This window comes from Pinus tabuliformis, chromosome 3_1 (genome assembly GCF_031772625.1).
Source record: "Pinus tabuliformis cultivar Carrire ecotype Pingquan chromosome 3_1, CPIR1, whole genome shotgun sequence".
In the NCBI taxonomy this organism is placed as follows: domain Eukaryota; kingdom Viridiplantae; phylum Streptophyta; class Pinopsida; order Pinales; family Pinaceae; genus Pinus; species Pinus tabuliformis.
This window is the reverse complement of record NC_142301.1, coordinates 148265551-148292582: the sequence shown is the minus strand read 5'-3', so window position 1 is coordinate 148292582 and position 27032 is coordinate 148265551. Positions and strand designations below refer to the sequence as shown.

The window sequence follows — 27032 nt, the reverse complement described above, 5'->3', positions numbered from 1 at the left end:
TTTGAGTACATATAGAAGAAAAACAATATTTATGCTCTAAGAGGTCAAATCCTACTCCATAGCGACTGATTCATGAACCTATCCTATCACTGTCAAATCTTAGGGGAATCAAAGACAACTTTCCCCTTTTTAGCTAATTGATTGAGCTTATCTCTCAAAACATTAATTACAAGGTTCTTTACTCTAGTAACCCCTAACAAACTCATTTACCTTAGGTAAAATTAGGTAACAACTATCCACATCAACCTAATTGAAATTTAACATTTACAATACAGTGAAAAAGTTTAAGGTACATAACGCAATAAATTCTCTAGAAGCACAGCGACAAACTAGGGGTCAAAGTAGAACTGACATCTCTTTAACCATAATACATTTTACAGAACTAGGAGATGATTTTGTAGATAAGGTTGTTTTGGAGGAGAATTTCTCTCCATTTTTTTAAATTTTTTCCCATCTTCTCGGAATACATGCCACAAGCGAATGACTAAAATAGACAAGACAAATTGGAGAATTTGATTTTCTAAAATAGGCCTCCAAGAAAGTTGAATATTGCCTAATATATGATACCTGTGTAAAAATTGAAGGCGGTTATTGTGAATGGATTTATCCTTAACAAAAACCTCCTTTCATTTTCCAAAATTCATCTTCATTTGGTCATAAACCTATTTTACAAATGATGACAAAAAGCAAACTCAAAAGCATAGTGACTCTCTTGCAGCAACTTGTATTGTTGGCATATCTCCCAAATCATAAAGTATATTCAAAAAATTAGAAAGTTTATTGTTTTTGTGTATGTTATGAACAAAATATCCTCCAGTTTTCAAAAATACTTTCCTATTTGTTCAAAATACAAGATTGAAGTTGGTGCAACAAATAGTTGTCGTGTTGAATATGTAGGATAGCAACATAGAGCTAAAAGCACATCAACTTGAGGGAAGGGAATGAGTGGAAAGGGAGGTAGAAAAAATTATGAGAACCTTATGTGGGGTATGGATAGATGTTCCAGATATAATTAAAGTGGAATTTCTCAAAATGAGAAAAATACAAGGGGCAAAAAGGGAAAAACATAGTCCTAAGCCAGAAGTGCAACAACTAGTTAGGTCTCTGGAGGAAAATGATGAAATGAGTGAATTTGAGAGTGGGGAATTATGAGGAGTGGTTAATGAGGGTAATTAAGGGTATGTAGGCTTAGAAACCATGATATTTCTTCTCAAAATTATCAAACAACCATGGAAAGTAGAAAACAAATCGACAATATCAGAAGCACAACAATTTTGAAAGAGTGAGATGAGGAGGATGGGAGTGAGGGAAAATTATAGGGAAATTTTAGGGAGTAGGGGTGGGTGTTAGGGATATGATAGAAGTGGAATTTTGCAAAGGGATAGGAAAAAAGGTGGTGAAAAGGAAAAAACATATGGATTTGCTAAAAGCGTAGTTGCAATTAGGGTTGCTGGGAAAGGAGTGGAATGATAACCTCATATGTATTTTGAAGTAGTGGTTGATGATGTGATTGGTACTGTAGCATTATTTCTTCAATTGGAAGGTTACATCTCCATGTGACATAGATGTACTTGGATTCTTTTTGAAAAACTTTCTTCCCTAATTTATAACTCCCATGATGATGACCAAAATGGATCACATGACTCTCTTGTTTGATATTGATGACTGATATAATGATGACAATCCAACGTATATCCTAGACCATGACCTATATGGTGACCCACTAACTATTTTTATGACCTAGGACAAGGTATGATGACATGACCATGATGGGTGATGGTGACCTTGAATAAGTGGAGGGAGTAGCGATGACACCTAGACAATGACTTAGGACCATTTGACAACTAAGAAAGATGTCAAATTTTATTTGAAAATATAATAATTTTACATAAGACCCTATAAAGAACATGAAAGAGTAAATTTTATCACTGTGACTAATGGACACTAACAGAACCGATATGGCTTCTGAGGCTATGTCCACAACCATGGTTGAGACATCAAATGTTGCTTCCACGTCTATGTTTTCAACACCACCAGAGGCACATCTGTATGGTGGCATGTCCATCCCACTAGTTTGTCAGTCCTTATCTGATACTTCTGTTGGTGCATCTTCCAGTCTATGGACATCACACATGTCATCCCCTTTGGGAATTCCATCTGGAATTTCTCTTATGAGTGCTGCTCAACCTGCTCCTTCTCCTGCTACTACACCGATAGTTGAACAACTTGTTGGCACTTATGTTAGTGGGCAATGTCTTCTTGAACAACCTAATATCCTTATGTTGGGTACCCTCCGCAAGGGTGAAAATTTCCTCCATCATCCCCTTTTCCTTTGGTGGGGGGAAACTTGTTGTTGGTATACCTCAAATTGGTAACCAACCTTATTATAGTCCTCCTTATCCTAGGATGGCTACTAGCATTTGGCAACCTACTTTACTCACTAAACCTGGTTCGATGTTGGGTTCATTACTTGCTTCCCAACATGCATCTTCTTCATATCAAGTTCCTATTCCTCAATCTGTTCCTCAATAAGATCAAATTCATATAACTCAACCTGTACATTCTATGATCGCATCTCAACCTATTCCTTCAGTATCTGACACCTCTCAGGTCCCACTTAATCAACCTTTACAATTTCCTTTACAGTATCAATCTCTTACACAAGGTATTCCTCAAATTCCAATAGGACAGACTGTGTGCGATATGGAACAGTATCAACGAACCCTCTTTACCATGGGAGAATTCAAACTACCATTGGGCTACAATATATACCTTATCAGGGCATTCCTCAGGTCCCTTTCTAAGGTAAGAAAATTTATGGTTATCTTGGGGCTCGTAAATAAGGATACTTGTATTCTGGTTATCATAATCCTCCTTATTTTGGTAACTAGGTTCCTTATTATCAGAACCCTCCTTATTCAGGAATGTAGGTTCCTGTTTCCCATGCTATTCCTTCAAATCTAGGTCATCCTCCACTAGACTTTAATTGACAGTTTCCTTTTGTGGCCACTCTCGAGTTTCCATATTTGACTTGGGTCACTAATGATCCCATCGCTCATTCACCTTGGTGGATGATTATTCTTACTAAATTGCTATCTTATGTCCCTAAATTCAATGGGAATCCAGGAGAAGACTCGTCGACGCATGTCATGACGTATCATCTATGGTGTTCATCAAACTCCCTTAATGATGATTCTATTTGACTTGGTGTTTTCCAAAGAAGGCTTATGGGTACCACTACTAAATGGTATATTAAGTTACCTAGAGCTTCATTCCATGATTTTAGTACCTTATCCACAACCTTCCTCACACATTTCCAGTTACCTATCATATACAAGACTTGAAGGGAACTGTTAATCAAATTCAAACAATCAGATTCCACTCACATTTCTAATGACATTCATGAGTTGAGGTGTCATTGTCAGTTTGTCAAAACTTATGTTGTGAATCAATTGCTCGCAGAATGGTTCACCTTGAAATCTCTATTGGCACCAATAACATAATATGTGGCCCAAGGTGGAGTCTTAACAAAAGAGCAAGTAATTAATCATGTGAAATATCTGGATTTGGTTTATAACTAATCTGGCATGCTCTACAATAAGATACCAAACACTCTGAGACCTTCGAATATTTCTCCTCCTCTTACCCTTGGTAAAGAATCTCATGTCACTGATGGCATTATTAGTTCTACCATTATGTAGATGGTGAGTAAACCATCTGGTATTGCTCCACCCACATCTACTCAAAACCCTCAATCCCAACCTCCCACGGCTTCTGATTCCTAGATAAATGTCATTTCATCTTAGAAAGGAAAGTCTCAACAACAACTTGGAAGCAAGAAGAAAGGAAAAGGTAAGAAAAAGAAAGATCTAGGTTCACATGATAAATAATTAAATCCGTGTTCTCATGAGAAATAGAAGCCTCGATATCCTTGCTTGATTTGCAATGAGGAACACTTTACACGTGATTTTCCTCATTGTGCTGAAGTGAATCAATTTATTAAGTCCTCCACTTCTCCTGCAGTGTGGACTAACCTGTTTCCTAATCAAGAGACTCATATGGTTGCTGAGGACCCATCTTCCTGTAACACGGTTTTGATGTTATCCTCTTCAAAGCTGAGATCCGATGTTTTGGTAGCTACTCGGAACAAGGATGATGGTAATGTGAATCTACTGAATAGTCAGGCTACAAATCAACCTACGAGTTTGACACCATCCTCGTTAGATCCCACTCTGCCTTCGATTCCTGCTGAATTGACTATTAAACCTCCACAGGGCTTTATTCATAAGTCAGCTTTCAACCCTCGTGCAAGAGCTGCTCAAAATTATAACGTAGTTGAAGACTTGGCTTAGTCCCCATTGACTATGTCGACTCTTGAGGTGTTGCAGAATTGTCCTGCCCAAAAATGGGCTTTACTTTCAGCTATCAAATGACATGTGGATCCATCAGATTCCAACCTTGTTGTTTTCTCTCATGAAAAATATACCCCTTGGCTTCTAGTTCAGTAGGCTTTTATAACCCAAGTTGTCGTATGTGGTAAGAATATTCATCGTTCTATCACAGATGAGGGAGCCTCGACTTGCATTATGTCCATGTATTGTTGGAAGGTGATTAGTTCTCCTCAATGGAGTCAATCACCTACTACATTGAAAACCTTTGATAGCAGAACATACAAATCTTATGGGATTTTGAACTCCATGTAAGCTGCATTAGGGGGAAAAATTGTCCATAGAAGTTGAAGTTATTGACGAACCTCTCGATTATAGTATTTTATTGGGACGCACATGGGTTTATGATATGGTTGTTGTCATTTAGACCTGATTTTGTATGATCGCCTTTCCTCATAAAGACAGGATTGTAGCCATAGACTATCTTACCCTCTTTTCCTCTAATTCACATGCTACTGGAAGTGTCCCTCTTATGGGGGAAACCCTATAGACATATCAACATGTCAGAGTTGGATTGTTGAAGGATTCTTCGCTTATGGGGACATTTTCACTCCCTCCTCCTCTTCTTACCGATAACTCATCTTCGGTAGCCTATATCAACATGATATCTTCTTCTAGTATCCTATCTAATCCATGGATTGTACTATACCAAACTAATATCCAAGGTTTTGGTGATCGAATGCTGCTAAGCCCCTTTGAGATAGATTATGAAGCCATTTATTCATCTTGTGCAGTTTCTTCTTTTGATTCACTTACTTGGGTAGACAGATCATTGGACTATGGAACATTTTTCGATCCTTTCTTGCATGTATTCCCTATCGACGAAAGAATCATGGAAATTATGATGTTGGACCATGCGTCATGGGATGAACATCACCATCATTCCTCGTTACTTAATTCCATTGAGGATAGTTTGAGTGATATATACTCGCCTAATTATGTTGAAATTTTTATGAATTATGTGTCTATTCATGAGGTCAATTTGGAAAAGAACCTTTCAAATATCGAAGAGACGATACCTTTTGACATTTTCATTATTCCAGGTGTTGTTGAAAATATACACATTGGAGCATCTTGTTCTCCATCCAAGATCCATGCTTACCGAGCCCTTTTTCATTAGTTCTAAGATGTCTTTGCCTAGACCTACGAGGAGATGTCACATATCGACCCAAATATAGTTGTACATGAAATTAAGATATATATAGATGTTAAAATAGTTTGGCAACCCCTTCATCTGGTCCATCCCAAGAAGGCTGCTGGTATTAAGGCTGAAGTTGAAAATATTCTTTGAGTTGGTTTCATATACCCCATTCCTTTAACTGATTGTGTGTCGAATTTACTTCCATTATGAAGAAACAGGGCACCATTCGAGTGTGCGTCAACTATCGAGATGTGAATCGTGAATGTCCAAATTATCCCACCCCACTTATTGACCATTTTGTTGATGATTATGATGGCTGCAAAATTTATTCATTCATGGATGGATTTTCGGGCTATAATCAAATCAACATTCTCCTTTATTTTTCCTTAGGGAAGTTTCACCTATAGGAAACTACCATTCGGTTTAAAGAATGTTGGGGCTATGTTTCAAAGTGCCATGGATTATGCTTTTCATGATATCGAACACATCGTTCAAACATATTTGGATGAGGTCCCTACTCACTCAAAAACATCTAAATGATCACCCGATGGATATTCAAGATATTTTCCTTCATTGTAGACATTATAGTATTCACCTTAACCCACACAAATGTGTGTTTTGCATCAGTTCTGGTTGACTCTTAGGTTTCGTTATATCAAAACAAGGAATTTGTATCAATCCATTAAAAGTACAGGCAATTTTCGATTTGCATGCACCTTCTTCACTACTTTGGCTTCAATGACTTCAAGGGAGATATAACTTCCTACGAATATTCGTCCCTAATTAAGCTGAATTGAGCAAAGGGTAAATACTCACTTACTGAAAAAAGGGTTCCTTTCCATTGGGATGACGCAATGCAAAAATCATTTGATGCCCTGAAAGATGTATTGGTTCAGGCACCTCTTCTATATCCACCTGACTATCAACGTGATTACTCCTTGTATCTTGTTTCTTCCATTTCTACTATATCAATGGTATTCATCCAAGAAGATAATTTAGGGATTAAGCATCCCATTTACTATTTGATTCAGAATCTTAAAAATACTAAAATTAGATATTCCCATGTTGAAAAGTTGGCATTGGTGGTCATTCAAGTCGTCCAAATATTTCTCCATTACATATTGCTTCACAAAACTATGGTCACTTCATATTTCAACCCTATGACACACATTTTGTCATGTAAATTGCTAGGGGGGAAGTACTTAAAATGGATTGAAATATTACAATAATTTGACCTAGAGTTCATCAAATCCAAGTCGAAGAAATGGCTAATTTTCACAGAACTAATGTGTAATCTCCCTTCCCCTAATTCGGAATGTACATTTGAAGATTCTATTTATGACGAGTTGTTGTTTCTGATCTCGTTATCTAACCCATGGTCCTAATTTATCTCCAGACCCAGACTTTCCAGTCTAATACCTGTCGCTCGGAGCAACGACGTATTCATTACCAAGCCTGAAATTACATCATTATCAGCGACACCCTTTACCATCATGGTATCGATACAATCTTATGAAGGTACCTCACACTTGAAAAAATATATGCAAGATCTAGGTAGCATTAATCAAATGTGCGCATGATAGAATGACACTATGCGAGCCATCTTGCGCAGTAGTTGACCGACATGACTAGGCACTCATATAGTGTATCATTGAAGTCATAGTGGAAGTTGGTCGACCGCGGTATATTCAATTCCATGTGTCAACCCTTCCATGTGGCGCTCTACCTTCAATAGGACCTCTACTATATCTGGATTCCATAGCATATCTTGTCCCACCACAACGACCCGTGTTGGTTCTACTTCCTCCTCTTATTTTTTTTCCTCCGCACAACGGAGATATGAAGCAACAATAGGTCGAATTGGTCGCAAATCTACATGAAACATCAATAGTTTAGTCTTTGAAACATCAAAAAATACAAAAAACTGTAAAACTATCAAAACTTAAAACGTCAAAATTTCTTACCTGAAACACCCCATTCCTCACCCTCAGGAAGCACAAGCTCAGGGTCATCGTGGAAATCCATGCTTAGGTAAGGATAGTCATTGATTATGATAAACTGTTTTTTCAACCATCCGAATAAGGATGGTGAAATTTGAGCGTCGACGGTCCTAGGTGTCGGACATGTGATCTAGCCACATCCTCATCCATGGCACCCTTGGATTGATAGGATTGAGTATGATATGTTGAGGTTGAATTAATGGAATTGGTTCCAATGCAAAAGAAACTAAGATCTCTCCATATCCAAATTTATTTTGTTTTCCTTATTTTTCCTTAGTCAGTTGTTCTTTCATATTGACTAGAACTCCCTTGCTCGAGTTGAAGAGCGTTGGCTCCAGAAACTCCAATCCATATTTCATATATGATCTGCTTTCCACATGTAATGTGGAGCTACCTGCCAATCTTATGATAATGAATATGATCATTCTTAGGGGTAACCGGATCACATATTTTATATTGATCTTTCCATCCATTGTTGGTTGGACTCGAAGTCTAGAATAGGTGGCGATATAATCTTTCATTATCTCCCCACCACTTCTCCCACCTAGGAGAGATATGGGGGCACCCGTCATGGAAAATCTTGTCAAAATTAGATATCCTCTACCTTTATCTCAAGTAGATGTTCACTAAACCTAAAAGCTTGTGCCTAAACATTCCATGAACGAACAAGGTATTTCAACAATTCCATATGTTCCCTCATACCAGGAAGCCAAAAGAATTTTAGTAATCCACAGTTCCTTAATGCGAGGATGGTAGCAGGATCATTTGTTGCATTTAAATCATGTTCCTTGTGTTCTCTTTCTCTCCATACGAAATCAATTTTGTGTTGATGAACCCCTAAAACACCAACAAGAGATTCATTAGGATCCTTTTCATGCAAAAATCTTGTCAAATTTCAAGGGAAAACTGATAAACAAGCATTATATTCGCACCCAACACACCCCAAAAGAGAAAACCACAGCATTCCACCTATGCTTGTAGTGCATGACTGCCTAGGTGCAATGCATTTTTCGACCCTTTGGGCCTGCATTGGTCCTAGGGCAAAATTTTGAAACCCGGGGCCTTAAAAAAATTATAAACTTTGCTTGAAATCACAAAATGGAATCACTGAAAGAAAGGTAAAGGTTTTAATTCTTACCTGGAAGCAATGGTACTTGAAATCATCCACTGGATTGGTTGCAATCAATTGTAGAAGATTGAGGGCAAAAGTACTCAAAACTCTCATTGTTAGAGGTAAATGTTAAATGGCAAAAATGAATAATTATTTTGAGTATATATGGTCATATTGATCATTATTTTTTTCACATATAATGTTTTCACCTCATCATGATTCATTTTTACCATGAAACATGTATGCTTAATCCTTTTTGTGTTGTTTTGAGTAGGTCGAAAGCTATTAACATATTTTATGTGCTTTACAGAGGTGATTTTCACTGACAAGTATACGTTTATCTCTTTTTGGGGATCTTTATACTTATGAAAAGGAACACCTTGGGGTCCTCTTTTAGTTCAGACTCCTGAAATATGAAAAGATTGTTGAGCTCTTGTCTTTTCAAACTAGAAAAAGTAAATGAAAAGATGTTTACTCAGTTTAAGTTTAACATTTTTCTAGACTGAGATAGACTAACTATGAAAAAGGAAAACCTTAGTCGAACACGGCTAAGAGGTTCTATTGATTATTTTTTTCTACCTTTTCGGACTTGAGAGACTATGTATGAAAAGGGACATCTGGATTTTTTTTTCGCCTCTTTTTCAAACTCTCTAAACATCAAAAAGAAGTTGAATTTTACCTTCGATGGATTCGTTAAAATATCAAACAATGATGGAGTTGTCAAACATGACAAGGTTGAACCACTCATTCGCAGGGCTTGTTAAATATACTTAGAGGGATTCATCCAAAGGATGGAATTATAGATAAAGCATATGTTATCCTCCTCAAGCTTGTTAAAAAATAAAGAGGTATTGACCAGTATGGTTGGGGAAATTGGGAAAATAGGGTACTCCATTTTTTATTAGAAGCGAGTCGTCCTTGAACACGACACTCTTCCACTTCATCTTTGTGGTTGTTGGGTTGGGTAATCTGCTTGTCGTTCGGTTCATCATACCTTCACAGAACCTTCATTTCAGTTTTGGGTCAATGCTGGCAACTCCATTCAATGTCGTCGGTGTGTTCAAGAGAAGTCATTTAGTTGATATCTGTTACAATAATCTTAAACCTTCATTCCATGTTTTCCATTCCTTATCTAGTTCCATATCAACGTCATTCTGATAATTTTGTCTTAATCATGATACCCATTTTGTGTCGTTGATGGGGGATACATCAAGGCCCTCTTGTGATAGGCCTTATCCTGTCAATATCAGCACATTGTCCAGGAGGTTGACTTAGAAACACCCTTTGGTACTTTGGTGCTTTCATAAAAAAAATGGAAAGTTTCCTCGCTCTCGATGATAGGTTTACATCAATGGCCTTCGACCAAAATATTTTGTGTGGTGTTCGACACCAACTCATTTATTCACACCATACAGATTGTACTTGAGTACCTTGAAATCCAGCAACATCATCGATGGTTACTCTTGTGTATGTTAACGACTTATGTCATTGACCAGTAATCAGACGGTGTCTACCATGTTTGGCCTCAACTCATTGACTCAGATGGTTAGACTGGTATGTTGATTTGTCGCATGAATGAGATAGAAGATCTTGGATCTAGTTTCTTCCATTCGAGCTGTGATGTCAAGCGTTATATTGATATCACTATGTATGATGTCCATGATCATACTAACATTCATCCAGTCATGGGTCCAGAACCAATCGTGAGTGGACGTGTCTTTTGATCATTTTACATGTAATGTTAGCTTATGTGTTGATCATGGTTATCCCTCCCTCAGAAAAAGAGATATCATGTTGTAAATGTATTGTGACAGGAGACAATCTCGCCAGTTGTTCTTGATCCTAACTTGTCACAAGGTAAACTACTTCATTCATCAGACATCATCTCTCAATTTACACTTTAAGGGCACACTGTTATAGGATATTTTGTCTCATCTGAACAATCAATCCCCTAATGGGATCATTCACATCCTATTCACCCTTTACATCATCATTTCACAAAGCCCTATGCATGACTCTCTCATTCCCCACAGTTCTACCATAAACTACATTATCTGAGCCATTTTTAGGACCAATACATGTCAATCTCTTGTTGGACAATGTTTACCTATCGGTTTCTCCACTGTGGCCTACGTTGATCACCGACAGGATTCTCTCCTTACACCTACGTTGATTCTAGAAAGTTGGGAAAAAGAGAGAATCCTGAAGCCTCCATTTCCATAAGCTTCTAGGATCTATTGTAACCATTTACCTCAGATAAAACTTTTGAATCCTATTCTATCCTACCTTGGAGTTTCCATCCATTATCCTTAGATCTCATCCTCCCATCAAAGGTGGATCTAAAACCTTAGATTGGTAATTGGATAAGAAGTCCCAACTTACCCAACACCTCTATATATTTACAACCATCTATATGCAAGAGGTTGTCTTTTGGAGAGTGCTTCTACCCTTATTCTGCTATTGTGAATTTGATTCGTTCATGCATTTAGGGTGATTGGAGATACACTTTGTGACAAGGAAGGACAAGCCAACAACTTGGAGGAGCTCTTTTACAAGATTGACACCAATTTATTGTTGTAACTCACTCCATTTATATCAATATAAAGAGTTCTTTTATTTTCCTATATGTGATGTATTTATTTCATACATTTCAATACCATGTCGATGTGTTGAATAAAGTAGATATATGCTGCTACATATATCTCATAGTTTCTTGGCTTGTATTGTTTTGTTGTGCAGGTCCTAATTTTGGTAGCTAGAGCTAGGATTCGAGCATTGAAGCCAAAGAAGGAGTGAAACATATGACATATTCAAAGCCTTTTCTTCCCCTCAGCTACTCACTTTAAGGAAAAAATTTGGTCCTATGTCATTATGTTGTTCTAGGTTAGCCACCAAACCTACGGGAGATATTTATGTTCGCAGTCATAAAGCCCGCATAACAAATTGGCTACTCCACTGGGGAGTGATGTATTCCCTTGGTGGTTTGTTTGTCCATTGTGTTTTATTTACCTCTTTCATAGACCTTTGCTACTTCAACCATCCAAGAACACACCTACGAAGTGATTACATTGAGTCTTGTTTGAAAATTTGTGCCTAAATCCTCTTTCCTAGGACCAATGCACCCTCTAGTCTACTGACCAAGCATTGGGATCCTCCAAGGGTAGTTTTGGAGCTAAAATCCCATATCTTGGTCAAATTTTGTGTTCCAAGTGTAAAGACTCCACACTTTGTGGTCGCATAGGGTGTAGGTGTTAAAGAGTCATAGGGTTGTCTGTCCTTATTTTGGAAATGTAATGTTGGTTGTAAAAGATCTACCAATGGTCCATGGACCATGGACCATGGGATTGTATAAATAGAGCTAAGCTCTAAGTATTTTGGAAGAAAGCAAGGAATAATAGAAGATAGACACATAGCTCGGAGGTAGAAGTCTAAGTTTTGGTCGTAGCATATTAGAGGCTCTACAGCTGAGTGCACAGAGGCCTAGGGTAGAAGTCTGCAGTTGAGTGCACAGGGTGGGTCGAGTCTGTAATTGTATGGAATTATCAATAAAGAGAAGTATTGTACAATTTTTGTGTCTTTATTTCCTGTTTATGCATCTTGTTATGTTGGATATTAATTTCACTTATAATGCCTATATAATGTGCAAATGTATGTAAATGTGTTGGCTAAGTAAATGCAAGTAAGAACATCTATTTACACGAAGCTAAATAAGATCAGTTAATAAGATAAGTAAGACACTTAGCCTAGTTTGAGAGATATCATAGTTCGTTGCCCTAACAACACGAACGTACCTGAGCTACATGCTAGAGCTGCATGAAGGTCAATCATTCACTTTCGCGAAGGTACTGAAAGCTGGAACAGAGTGTTTGTCTTACAAGCCCTAGAGCGAGATCACCTGCTTGAAGGTAGGGATAGAAGAGATCAAATGACATCACAACCATCTCAAGGGTGCAAAAACTTGGTTCCAGCATCCCCCCATACTACTTCAGGTGAGACTTCGGTCCACGCTCCACGGGCTGATGCCGAAAGGGCTAGTAGTGTAGGGATTTGTTTGACTAACTAACACTAAACCTGGGTCAGGCCCCCTCAAGCCAAAAAATGGTTCCGTTGCCGCGACTGGAATCTGCATAAGAGATGTGTGATGTCGTATCACTGGAATCCAACTAAGAAGGAGATTGGAGAATGGTTGGATAGAAATATACATGAATTCGCGGCGTAGGAGAAAAGAAACTCGTGACTATCAAAAGAACAATGGTTGGACCGATACTTGTATACAGAGATCCACGAAATCTTTTTCTGCTCTTTCCCTATTGAGGTATACGAGTGGATGATGAAGCTAGTAGATAGCCAAGGAAGGTGGAAGCTTGATGGTCCTATTGTGTGGACCCCAGAGCTAGTGCGAAGGTTGGAAGAATCAGAGGATAAGATCTCTCGCATTATCGATCATTGGCTCGATCGTGTCATAGGAGGATTTGTTACTGAATTCATGGTCGACACATCAGTCAGCTACATCGAGGTGGAGCGAAACTTTCTCAAAGGATCGTGAGGTAAGTGCGTAAAATCTTTGAATACTTGGATTAAAATGATGTTGTGTGAAAAATGGGTTATGCAGCTACCTTGATGTTCGGGACTACACGAAGCGGAAAAATTTACAGAAACGAAGGAAATAAGGGTCCAAAGTATAGCCCCTTAATTTCATGTTCTTGAAGGGACGAAGAGGCGATAGCGAGGTTTCTCCACGAAGCGCTATTCAGTTAATAAGACAAGGATTCCCGCGAATACCACCTCCGACTTCACCGCCATCGCCTCCAACTTCACCCATACCACCTCCATATCCACCATGGTTCAGTATGGCAAATACAATGAAGTTTCCTTTGTTCAAAGGCTTGGGAGATGAGGACTTGGACCAGTTCTGGTTCATTGTGAGGGTGGTATGGCAAGCTCAAGGTGTTACAGATGATCATATAAAGAAGGTGACACTAGTTAGTGCTCTGCAAGATCGCGTGCTAACCTGGTATATTAAGTACTCTAATGATAACATGAATGTTGGAATGGCAGACATCCAGGCAGCACTAAATAGGGAATTTAGCAGGCCTAAATCTGAGGTGCAGTAGATTGTGGGATTCAAAGAGATCATGATGCGACCAGAAAAGACGCCTTGGGAACTAGACCAGAGGTTGAAATGTACAATCCGCGAAGCCAAAATGAATTTGATAGATGGACAACATCGTGAGTGGTTTGTGGCTTCGCTACTACCACACTTAAGGAGTGCGTTGTCACACCAGAAGATAGCAACTTAGGAAGAGGCCTTGGAGATTTCCATGAGACTACATGAGACTCTGATGCAAGATCCTAATCTAGGAGTTTAGTGCATCCATGCGCAGCTAAAGAATCTATGCCTTGAGATGCAAGGTCTAAAGCAGGAGAGGACGACTCGACCAGAGGTATGTGAGGAAGTATGGTGCTTGAAATGCAAGAGTCAGGGTCATGACAAAGACAATTGCCCAGCCTTTGCAAATTACCTTGTAGGGTGAGGATTGATGCCTTGATGGCCAGAAGCTCAAGCAAGACCTAGGGCATGGCCTGCATTATGGTGCGCTATCTGTCAAGTAGCAAGAAAACATGCCACAGATAACTGTCACTTGCCACAGAAGTATGTGCAAGCACCAAAATAGTTGTTCTGCAACTTTTGTAGGTCAGTAGGACATGATGAGCATACTTGCAGGAGATATGAATTGATGATGGATAGAACTCCCACCTACAAGGTTCAAGCCGAAACGCGGCCCCTCGACTAGAATGCAGGAATGGCACAGACAGGGTTTCAGGGGCGCGAATGAGGCCGAGGCGGAGGAGGACCTAGTAGAGGTTGAGGACAGTTGATTTTCTACAATTGCGGAGGACATGACACTATGCCCGTGATTGCACTAATCCAACACGTCTGTCGTGCAATTATTGCATGTTGTTTGATCATGAAGCAGAAGATTGTCCTACACTTGATAGCTAGGATACGAGACAAAGGGGCGCTACCACCTCCACTGACTTAGAACTTGCAGATGATGAGGTCTGAACCGTGCGAGGAGGATCTGAACGTAAACATAGTGCTCAGGAGTGGGATCACGACAGGGGATGACAAGGGGAAACAGCTAGAAGATAGTACATGGGTTCACAAAGCCCCGACAAAAGAGGTTGAATTTGACTTGGAGCACACTCGTGAAGCCTTCATGGAAGCTAAGAAGAGCTTCGTCGAGGTCTCCACCTCAGGAAGTAAGGGTAAGCCTGAGTCAGAGATGGACCCCTCTATGCTCACAACTTTCTTGGAAACCTGTATGAAGTTATTGCGTGACAGTAAGGCTGTGAAAGGGTTCCAAGAACTCATCAATATATGTGCTATGACCATGCCAGGTGAGCTGCGCGTAGTACGAAAAATTGATAAGCATAAAACGAGGATGGGACGGGAGATGAGACTAACCTCACAAATAAGAGAGTACGAAATGGATCAAGTCATTTTAGACCTGGGGTCAGCTACGAATGTCCTACCAAAATAGACTTGGGAGCGAATGGGGATACCTGCACTGCAATGGTCTCTGATTCAGCTATGGATGGAAAATCAGCAAAAAATCATCCCCATGGGGCAACTGCAGGGGGTGGCCGTGGACATTGAGGAAGCGAGCGCGCTGGCGGATTTTGAAATAATAGAGATAGTGTATGATAGCAATCCCTACCTTTCACTCCTGGGAATTGACTGGGCTACTGACATGAATGGGGTGATCAACCTGAAGAAGTGAAAGATGATCTTTGAGAAGAAATCACTGCACGTAATAATACCCCTGGATCTTGCTGAAGGATCACACTATACAAAACTAGTCCGCGATTATGAGAGTGATGATGATCTAGAGTGCATCTATAAGATCACAGCACGAGACCAAGATTGGGCGAATCCCACCACGGAAGGACTGATTACATGGGATCGTGAGAGTTCCTGCACTTCGGATTTTGACGAAGAAATAGAATGCTGGCAATATCAGTTACATGAAGTAACTACGCTGAATTGCAACATGATGACCCAGTTGCTGCATTGTGTGTCATCAGAGGTAAGAAATATGCCTACTTATGATGGTCTACATGAGGTAGATATCTTTTTGGATGCATTTGAAAGGGAGGTACCAGAAAGGAAATGCTTCTAGGCCTTGGACTGGGCACTGCGCACTATGCCCGCAATATGGTGGGGTACGTACAAGTGAAGCTTTTATGATTGGCACGAATATAGGAGGATGATGAGAACATGATTTGGGAAGTGTAAGACATGACTGACAGACAAGTACGATGGGCAGAATGATCCGCACACGCATTTGGCCAAATGGATGCAGGCTTATGGAGAAAAGCCCCAACCTGAGTGGGTGCACCTGTTCTATCATACCTTGGATGTTATCCCAATGAATTGGTATATATAAACAGAGCTTTGTGATGTGACAAGGCAATGGGATATCCTGTGTGAAGGATTCATGATGACATTCAATTTTGAGGACGGGTTTGATAGTATTGATGAGGCGCTACAAGAGGTGAAAGCAACCATCTTTAGGATACCACAGGATGCTTTAGACCTAATTTAGCCTGAATGGGCTACTCAGCTAAGTCACACGCTCAAACATTATAATGTAACTACTAAAGATGAGGATGAGGATCCGCAGAAGATCAACATTCCAAAAATAGAAGGACACTGCGAGGTTCCAGATTGAGAACCCTGATATAACCGCACCGGTGAAAATAAAACAAGTGAACATTGGTATGGAGGCAGAGCCAAAATTCATGAAGATTGGAGACTGATGGGATGACGCAACAGTGGGTAAGCTTGCTAAATTTCTCTACAAATACCATGACTTATTCCATACCAAGTTTACAGATTTGAACGAAATAATCAAAGACCTAGGAGTGATGAAGATCACGTTAAAACCTGGCGCAAAGCCAGTTAAGTAGAGACCTTATTTCCTGAATCCAAAATACAAGGAGAAGGTCCACTCAAAGCCTGTGGAATAATCTGATTGGTTAAGCCCTACACTACAAGAAAAAAGGACATTGGTGAGGGCGAAAAATGTCACCATAAGGTCATTGGTGATGGTCAAAAGAGCCTTCATTGCCAAAAGTATAGGTTTTATGGTGACATTCAAAGTTAATCAATAATAATGATTTATAATGATGGATAATGACCATCACCATTTCATATGAGCAATGGTGACGGACCATAGCCTCCATAATAAAAAATTGAACGTCACCAAAGGTGGCGTTGCCAAAAGTATAGGTGTTGTAGTGACATTCAATGTCTGTCACCAATAATGATTTATAATGACGGATAGCAACCATCACCATTTTATATGAGCTATGGTGACGGACCATAGTCTTGGTCACCAAAAACTAAACATCACCAAAGGCGACATCGCCAAAAATATAGGTGTTATGGTGACATTCAAGGTCCATCATGAATATTGATTATAATGACGGATAGTGACCGTCACCATTTCCTATGAACAAAAATGATTTATTGTGATGGATTGTCACCAAAAGCCACATTACTAGAAGTATAGGTGTTGTGGTGACATTCAAGGCCTGTGACAAATAATGACTATAATGACAAAAAATGACCGTCACCTTTTCATATCAACAACAACAATTTATGGTTATCGACCTTTGAGGGTCATGACTATTGATGCATATATATGGTGGCGTTCGTTGACCATCACCATTTCATATTTTGGTGAGGGTTGAAAAATATCGACAAAGCTCATTGGTGATGGTCAAAGAGCCTCCATCACCGAAAATTGATCGTCACCATTCCATATGGATGTCAGGGCACGATGGAATCAAATCACCAACCTCTTGCTTGTAAAGTAGGTGCTCTTCCATTAAGCTAGCACCCTTTAAAGAATTAGACTTTTAAAAATTAGACCTTGAAACTTATATATTGTAAATTCTACAACTTTCAATAAATTAATGTCTCGACAATATCTTACTAAATAAGAAAAGTGGCATCGAAGCTGCAGGTCCCTACCTAGTGGTTATGGAAGTTATGAAAAGTGGGTGGATGGAAAAATAGTTATGTATAAGAGAATCAATATGCTCATTTGAATACTCAATTAGAAGTGAAACTCTGAAGACATTTATAACTTATAAATGACCTATAACTAGCAAATGCACCAAACATTGCAAAGGAAATGTCATAAGTGGATAACATATGGAAGAAGAGAAGTGAAACTCATGCAGGACAGAATCTAGTCCAAGTTAATATAGTTGAACAACTATCAAAATCATGCAACAAATATTCCTCGAAACTAGTGTTAGAATTAGAATGGATCTGCATATCTCAAAAATTCAGTGCTTCAATAATCACAATTTTATTAGTAAATTTGCAATCAAATTGTTGATGCACACAAATATATCCAAATGAAATTTGTTAGCCATTCAAAGTTCAAAATTTTACTTTTCTTCAGCTATCTGTCGAATAGCTAAAATGAATGAAGAACAGAGCACTCTATTTGATACAAATACAAGCATAATTATGAATATTCTACAAGCAACCAATCTAATATGATCTAGATTCTGATGTAGTTTCTAAACAATTTTTATATATTTTGAGAAGATATTGTCAAAGACAGTGACTGGAAAACTTGGCGAGGGGCCCAAGAATGTCTACTCACAATGAAACTAAGAGTTAAACTAAAAAATAAACATGTGACACAATGTAGTATTATTTTACAAAGTTGTTCATGATGGACTACTCAAGAAGGAAAAATCACGAGATTTCTTGTCTGAAGAGAAACTAACTATTTGTAGATTTTGTGTAATGCATGGAACTATGAAACAATGATATAAGTACACACATAATGGCTACACTTTTATTTTCCTCTTCAAGTACACATATTATCAATTCCATAAGTTTAGAGACTTAGCATATGCAGATCAGAACTTTGCCTCTTCAAAGGGACAACCAAAAAATTCTCACCAAATGATGTAATAGGCCTACCAAAAGATAAGTAATAATCCATAGAATGCGAAGAATATTATCTTACCATTCAATCATCTTTTGTAGTGTCACAAATCTTCCCAATTGTGTGAAAATTAGACATAGTATAAATAAAGTAAAAAAAAGGTACACAAAGAAAAACAACAAGGTTTATCAACAAAGAAAAGAAAATTCAAAATAGTCAAAACAAGAGCACATATAGACATACATCCACAACTTGATACAATTTTCCACCAAACTAAACCCCTTGCCTACAGAAGTACCACTTGAGAGTCGGTTCATATTAAATCTTGATGGGGCAACTAGGGTCCAAGCAAGCAAATCTGGGAATGATGGGGTAATAATGAATCACAAAGATAGTATCATTTTTTCTTTCTCCATTGGCATATGAAACAAAGGTTGAATTTGAGGCTCCAATTTAGGGACTAACTTATGTACTAAATAAGGAAATGATATGCTCAATATTGAAAGAGTCTCTACTCTCCAGTAATCAGGTTTCAAATAAATCGAGTATCAAATATAGGAGTATTCAAGATATCTTGTAGGAAATTAGGTGTCTTGTTGTGAAGATTCGTGTAATAAGGTTTTCCTATGTAACAAGATGGTTCAAAAAATGAGGAACTAGATAGGTAACTAAGGAGATCATTTGGGACTAAAGAAAATTTAAGTGAGAATTCAGACCCCTCCTTGTTGGAAGAAATTAAGAGAACGTGCTACACATGTGGATGTATGGGAATACTGGCACCTCTAGTCATGTTAAATGTACAATTCCTTCAAACTTGTTAGCTCACCAAGCCATGGTGGCATCACTTCCATGATACAACCACTAGGAAGAGACTGTATCATGTGACGTGACTTAATGTTATAAAAGGTGGAGAAAATAGTTAGAGAATGTAGGGGATTGACAACGAATGGAGTTGAACAAAGAGGATTGGCATCATGAAGTTAAGGTTTTTAAGAACATTGAGTTTAAATGGAAAATTCTACTGAAGCTCCTATAGGATAATGATGCAAAATTCACAGATGGAAAATCACAGACTTGGAGGATAGCATCACAGATGACAACCTAAATAATAATAATAGACGGAACCATTTAAATGTGGACCAAGGTATTGGCAGTTCAACTATCTAAGAGAGTTGGGGGATGTAGCAAACATCAGGGCCAGACTCTTCAGTGATGATGGATGAGAGCCAAGGTTGCAAGTCATTGTATTCGCAACCAAAATATGAAGAGGTTTCTTTATTTTTAAATTTAATTACAAGATTATTGTTCTTTGAACTTTAATGAGTTTTCCCACATAGGTTTTAAAAATTATAGTAGAACTTAACTTCATACAAGATGTTTTTTTTTTCAAAATGGACCTAGATCCTTCTGCTCCGTTTCCTTTTTATTTTGGTTATTGGGTGCAATTTGAGGCTATAGTTTTTTGGGAATTATTAAGTGTTATAGTTAAATTTTAGGATTATCTATGATTCTAGTCTAATGGACCATGTTTGGCACCACCCAAAATAATTCCACAAAATTACTAGAATGGAGGGGAGTGAAAGGCAAAAACTCGACTCTCTATGTGCCCTGAAGAATGGGCAGCCCCAACCCACATGATGGTCTTGTGTCAAAGCCTAAAGGGAATTGTAACACCAGAAATAAAGTTAAAGTAATCCATACAAATGGATACTCACTAAGAATTCTTTGAAATAAAAAAATATGGTGAAATCTACTCTATGCTTACATATCAACCTTCCTATTTTTGTTTTTTTTTTTTGAATTTAGTCCGGGTGGGGGTTGGGCAGGGGTTGTGAGTGTTGTGTTTTGTGGACTTTTTGGGTGAAAACTATTTTTCATAACTTTCTATGCAATGGGTATGGTAGTTGATACTGTGTTGAGATGATAAATTTGACGTTATATGTTCAAATGTGTTGATGGATTCAGAATTCTTGAGGTACTATTGTATGGGAGTTAATGGATGCTTGTGTTAAATTCAACTTAATTGGTGTCATGTATAAAAGTCAAGGTAAATAAACATAATCATCAACACAATATAGAATCAATCACGCACACTAACAATCCCATAAATACCCTAGGAAAACCCCAACTATGGGGATAACCCAACTAATAGAATTCCATGAAAGCCTGGCCAAGTTAGTAAACCCTTGGCCCCTTACAATGGGCGGGGAGCCCACACTTTCTCAACCTTTGTCACATTACAATGGAGACTAATAAGCCTATTTATAAGCTTATTTCCATCCAAATATAACTGGCATAATACCATGGGCCCAAAACCACTAGCTATAGACTATCATTCCTGAGTCAAGGTGAATCCTAACAATTGAATCCCCTTAACTAGATTTGTTGTACCCTTGTTTTAGGCAGTTGTTAATTTGGTTTTGCCATAAATATATTATTAAAAATGTATTTTATCTTCTTTACATTAGAAGAGAGTCAAGACTATGTTGAGTATATTTAACACATGGATCTTCTAGCGAGAATATAAGTATCGATCATTTTTTTTTACTAGGCTTCAGTTTATGCTACTGGAGACAGTGCTTCCTATGAAAGAGTTGTTGAGTTTGGTGATGATGTTGTCATTGTTGCGTAAGTTTCCATTTTTTTCCAGCTTAATTGATGGTTTTTAGGAAATCTCTTCCAATGCTTTGCATTTTATCATATGTGGTTGATTGAGTTCAAAGTTTTCCTAATTCTTGTTGATTAGCTGATCAACACCTAGTTTTTCTCTATCTGATTGTCACTTTTGCAAGGCTTATCATACCCCTATTTGCAAGGTTAAATGTGGAGGATTTAAGGATACTCTTACCGATGACTTTCTTGCTCCTGTTTTTAAGGTATGGATCAGTGGTTACACCGATAAATTGATTCATGATTTTTTATGCAGTTTGAAAATTCTCCCCCTAACCATTATGGTCCATGAAGCATGAGTGCACAAATTTGTCTCTGAATGTTCTCTAGCTTCCTGCAGACATTGATTGAAAAGACTGGACTTAATCCAATTGAAGTTGGTGATATTGTAGTGGGTATTGTTCTTACACCTGGCTCTCAACATGCCAATGAGTTTAGGATGGTTTCTTTTTATGATGGATTCCCAAGTGTATATCCTACCATTTCATGTGTCAAATGAATTATTTTCTTGTTGGATGCCTGATTTTTTGTGACAATTGCATGTTTCTTACCACATCATCTCTCCAGAGATTGTACATGTCAACACTGTCAATAGACAATGATATTCAGACCTACAAGCAATTGTAGATGTTGCAGCTACAATTAAAGCTGGGTTTTATGACATTGGTATGTCAATATATGTTTTCTACCACTGGATTATCATAGCAGGTTTGAGTTTAGATAAGTTTATGATTTCAATTTGTTTTCTTCAGGCGTTAGTGCAGGAGTGGAGTTAATGACTATCAATCCTATGGTGTGGGAAGGTTCTATCAATTCAAAGGTAGGCATCAATAAAAGTTAATGATGTTGTAAACATAAGGCTTTTAATTTTGTCAATAGTTTCAATTTGATGTTTTTGTCCATACTCTTCTATGTCTTTAATATATCCTTCATATTTATGCATATATATACACCTGCACAAGGATAGATATATAAGTACTTCATTAAAGATTTGTGTGAAAGGCACTAATGGATTTTGTTGCCACTTGCAATAGGTTGAATTTTTCAGAAAAGCACAAGATTGTCTTTTTCCCATGGGTATCATCTCAGAAAATGTAGTTGACCACTATGGAGTTTCACGTCAAGACCAAGATCAAGCAGTGGTATATGGATGATATTTTAAGATTTTGATTTGAGTGAAGTCAATGTTGGTGTAGTTCATATGAATTAATCAGTGAAGGTAAGGAATGGGAGTTGAATATTAACTGCTAGAATTGTTTTTCAGGTTGAATCTCATAGGCACACAATAGCAGCAATAATTGTAGGGAAGTTCAAATATGAGATCATCCCAGTTGAAGCAAAGGTACAAAACACCCATGTTCTATAATTTCCAAAGTTGGAGTCGCTGGAGAGTTTCCACAATGGTACTTAATGTGTTTCTTGTTTTTGTGTTGAAGATTGTTGATCCTAAAACTGGAGATGAGAAGCCCATGACGATATATGTGGATGATGGCTTTCATCCTAATGCTTCTCTTTATGATTTAGGGAAACTCAGACGTGCATTTAAGAAGAGGGGAAGCACCACTGTTGGTATAGAGTTTCTTTCCCAATTGCATGCTAAGCATGTTTTCTATGTTGTTTATTTTATCAAAAAAGTTACAGCATGCTAGATTTTATGCCATTGTAAAGCACTAGATGTTGAGTATTCAGTATGTTTGAGTTATGTCTATGTTTTGTTTCAATCTCACAAAAGAAAATCAAGCCAAGTAAGTGATGGAGTTGGTGTTGTAATATTGATGAAGAAGGCGGTGGCCATGCAAAAGGGTGCACAATGAACAATAGAAAACAAGAGGATCAATTCATGAAGTTTCATTATAACCACAAATATGCTTAATGGATGAGTGCAAATTTCTCATCTTGTTAAACCATCTATTTCCCACCTCTCTTGCCTCCACCTTCTACAAAATGTTCCGAACTAAAATCCCACTGATGCAAAAGTTCATTTCCAACCATAACATTGTTGGGATTAATAAAAATGCATAAGTGCACCACTTAAAAGGTTGTGCTTTACTTGTAGACTTTTACACATGAAAACCTACTCATAAAACAAAATAGAATCCATGCAAAAAAATTTACAGGATGACACAAAAAGAGTATTAGGGACCCATATCCTTTTCAGCTTGCATCAATCATGCCTTAGAAAACTATGCAGACTTAATGTCTCTAAAACTTTTGTTTCAGCTTAGCTCAAGAATACAAGATTTCCTACCTTCATGCGTATGGGGACTCAAAGCCAGTCATAAATTGGCTGAAAAGAGCCTCTAAACTTTTGAGCTACCACTTGCAGCCTCTTTTTCAAAACATACAACTTACCTTCAATTTTTATGTTTCCTTTGACCAGGAACAGGAATCAAGAAGCAGGTAGATTGTCCAAAGTCGGCTTGGAAATGGACCCAACCTCATTGAAAGTCACAAATTTGAAGGAAGGCCAGCAAACATAATTTCTTCATGACACTTGGCACTAAATAATATTGTTACTCTCTCTATGTTTTTTTCTCAAATATGACAAATGATCTTATCAGTGTTTTCAGCAGTTCTATATGGTCATTTTGACTATAACAGGGATGTAAATTATATAAATAGGGGCAGGTAAATGATTAAATTTTGGATTATGGACAAAGGGTCTGTATAGATAATAGGAGTACAGATGTATCCTTTTGAGAGGGTGGTCACTTGACAAATCACATGGCTACAAATGCTTTTAAGTTTTTGTAGATCTGGACTCTTCTCGACAAATAGTTTTTGAGGCTACTTGGCCTTTAGGAATGCCTACTAGCATATATGGATGTAATCTTATTATCAATATAAAATTATTGGATTTTTTTTCCAAGGAAAAAGAAATTCTACCTACATGAAAAAACAAGAGAATAGCATATTACTTTGAAACTGCATCTCATCGAAGATTAGCACAAGACATGTTCTAGTAGTAAGCTATGCAAAATGAGATGTTTATTTTTTTCACATGTAACTTACAACCCCACCTTCAAGCCACCCATCCTCTAGCCAATGAACAAGAAAGGGATAATCCTCATAGATCATAAAGAGTCTCAATCAACCACTGGCTCACGAAGAGTGAACACATCACAAAGATTGAAAATGGTTGAGGTGAATAACAATTTCTTCTTAACCACTTGAGATAGACTCAATTCACAAGATGAATTGATTATTATATTAGACAACAATCATAATACATGGTGAAAATCACCAAAATTTCCTATATAAGTTAGTTAGAAAAACAATCTCCAACCAATAAACCTCAATCCTAAAGGAGAATGACATTCTTTATTTCAAACAAAAAAATAAAAAATGATTGTTGTAGAGAGAGGGAAATCACCACAGAATATGATGGTTAGTGTTTTTACCTTTCAGGATAGGGTTAAGGCTATGAATTGAGCTATTTGAACTGCTACAAAATTTGTGGGATTTTTCCTTGCTATCGTCATGGCTCTTTTGGATGAATAGAATACACATTATTCTGAAGGATAGAATGAATAAAGTCAGACAATAACATTTTTGTTTATTTTTGGTCAAAGTAGCTTAGTCACAGCGATTGTCTGTTGACACTCTATTTTCATGTTGGCAATCAGATAAGGGAATAAAGTTTTAGAAGCTGTTGGGAGTTTTGTTTTTTTGTTTTTTTATTTTTAGCAAAATTGATCTATAGTGAATAAGACATTTGGATCCAAAAGAACAATACTTCACAATAGACACATTATAATGTACAATGAATGTTATAAGAATAAGCTCAAAAAACCATTGTTTGTCATTCATCCATTGTCCCACCTACTTCCACAATTGACTGGTACCTAACCCATGCATGGAAGCAAGGCAAACACAAAAAATACCTCTCATTATGGGTAAGAAAGCTCATACGTAAATCTTCATAGCTTCTTGACTAGTACTGTTAATACTGCTAAGCCAAGGATGTGTCGATTAAATTTCTTATGCCTGAATAAATGTTCCTTCCATTTCATGTTGTCAAATTGATTTTCACAACCTTTCTTTTATGGAAATTATTATATGGCATGCTTCCATTTATTGGCTCGTGTAATATTTTAAATTTGTCAATGCTTTCCTAGTTAATCAACTTTGGATAACATCTGGTTGGGCATACAGTCAAGCTATATGTTAGAGGTCTTTCCAAAGAAAGTGTGAGTGAAAATACAATTTTCATAGTTCTTATTTGATTATAATTTCTTTCTAGACAACACATTATAAACAAGGTCTATTTGGACATATGCTCAAGCTATATGTTAAGGGTATTTCCAAAGACTCTTCATGAAGGGATGCTTTTCCATTGATCCTACTTGATTATAGTTGGGATTTAAGATTTTTTTTATTCCTGTCTCATTTGCCTATGCACAATAACATACGTTTTCAATTCTTTGCAAATATTCTTATGGTTTACATATTGTAGATGTAATTGGCTGCAAGTTGTACATTCAGTTCTACATGCTTCTCAAACTTTAATACAAACTTGTTTGTGAAATCTTTTTTTTTCATACTTATTCACTCAGAAACATGCATAATATGCACATGTACAGTGATGATTTGATCTGCGCATCAAAGATCATCATGAATAATGTAGAATTTGTCTTAGTGGCAAAGCAAGCATTGTGTTCGAAGTTTGAAACTTCTAACCATGCAGATAATGGGCAATTTTACCAGGTTCCAGAGACCATCACCTACTAATTGTTCAGTCTGAATGACTTTGTGCATGTAGAACCTGATGCCTATGATTTGGCAACTAGGGCTTCTAGGGGCCATCATGTTTTGGATTTCACTTATTCTCCCTGTGTTACAATATTTTTTGTGCATCAGAAAATGTCTGATGCCTGTGATTTGGCAACTAGGGCTTCTAGGGGCCATCATGATTTGGATTTCACTTATTCTCCCCTTGTGACAATAATTTTTGTGCATCAGAAAATGTCTCTGCATCCTTAGCATTTCCTCATTTGAGAATGTTGGTGGCAGAATTGATTCCTTTCTTTGGTTCTTGGAGAAATTTGTTGGATTCCCCTAATATATACCATAGAAGAGCTAACAATAACAACCACTTTATGCAGAAACACTTCTGGATCCGGATCCAATAGTCATTGAGGCCTACTATAACAAATGAAGACAAGGAGAGTTTATAGTTTCATGAGGAGCTTGGTATACTTGTTGCACAGTTGAATGGGGATGACATGCTCAAATTTTTTTAAGTTTGGGAAACATATGATAGGGAAAAAAGAAAATAATTATGTAAAGGATGAAGTCGCTCATTTCTTAGAAGTTGGGAGGTTGGCCCTGAAGGTTGGGGCCAATGAATCTACCATCATTCAAATGATCTTCATATTATTACATTCATTAATGAATGTAATGATTCATATAATATCGTGGCTATAAATATAATGATTCATAAATGAATGTAATGATTCATATAATATCGTGGCTATGGCCTGTCATAACAAGCACGAAGGTAGGACCCATGCATGGAAGCAAGGCAAACACAAAAAATACCTCTCATTATGGGCAAGAAAGATCATACGTACTTTGGTTGGTCGATCAAGGCAAATAACAATGCTCACATGCACTTGGGTCGATGAAGAATAGGTCAGGGCTCATATGCACTTATACGATCATTAGCCGAGGTCACCAGCT

General features: G+C 37.6%; 1 pseudogene; it reads left to right on the top strand.

The window, feature by feature from the left end:
* The first annotated feature begins 1958 nt into the window (after nucleotides 1–1958).
* On the top strand, nucleotides 1959–23164 carry LOC149186228 (3-ketoacyl-CoA thiolase 2, peroxisomal-like; annotated as a pseudogene).
* Nucleotides 23165–27032: the final 3868 nt, after the last annotated feature.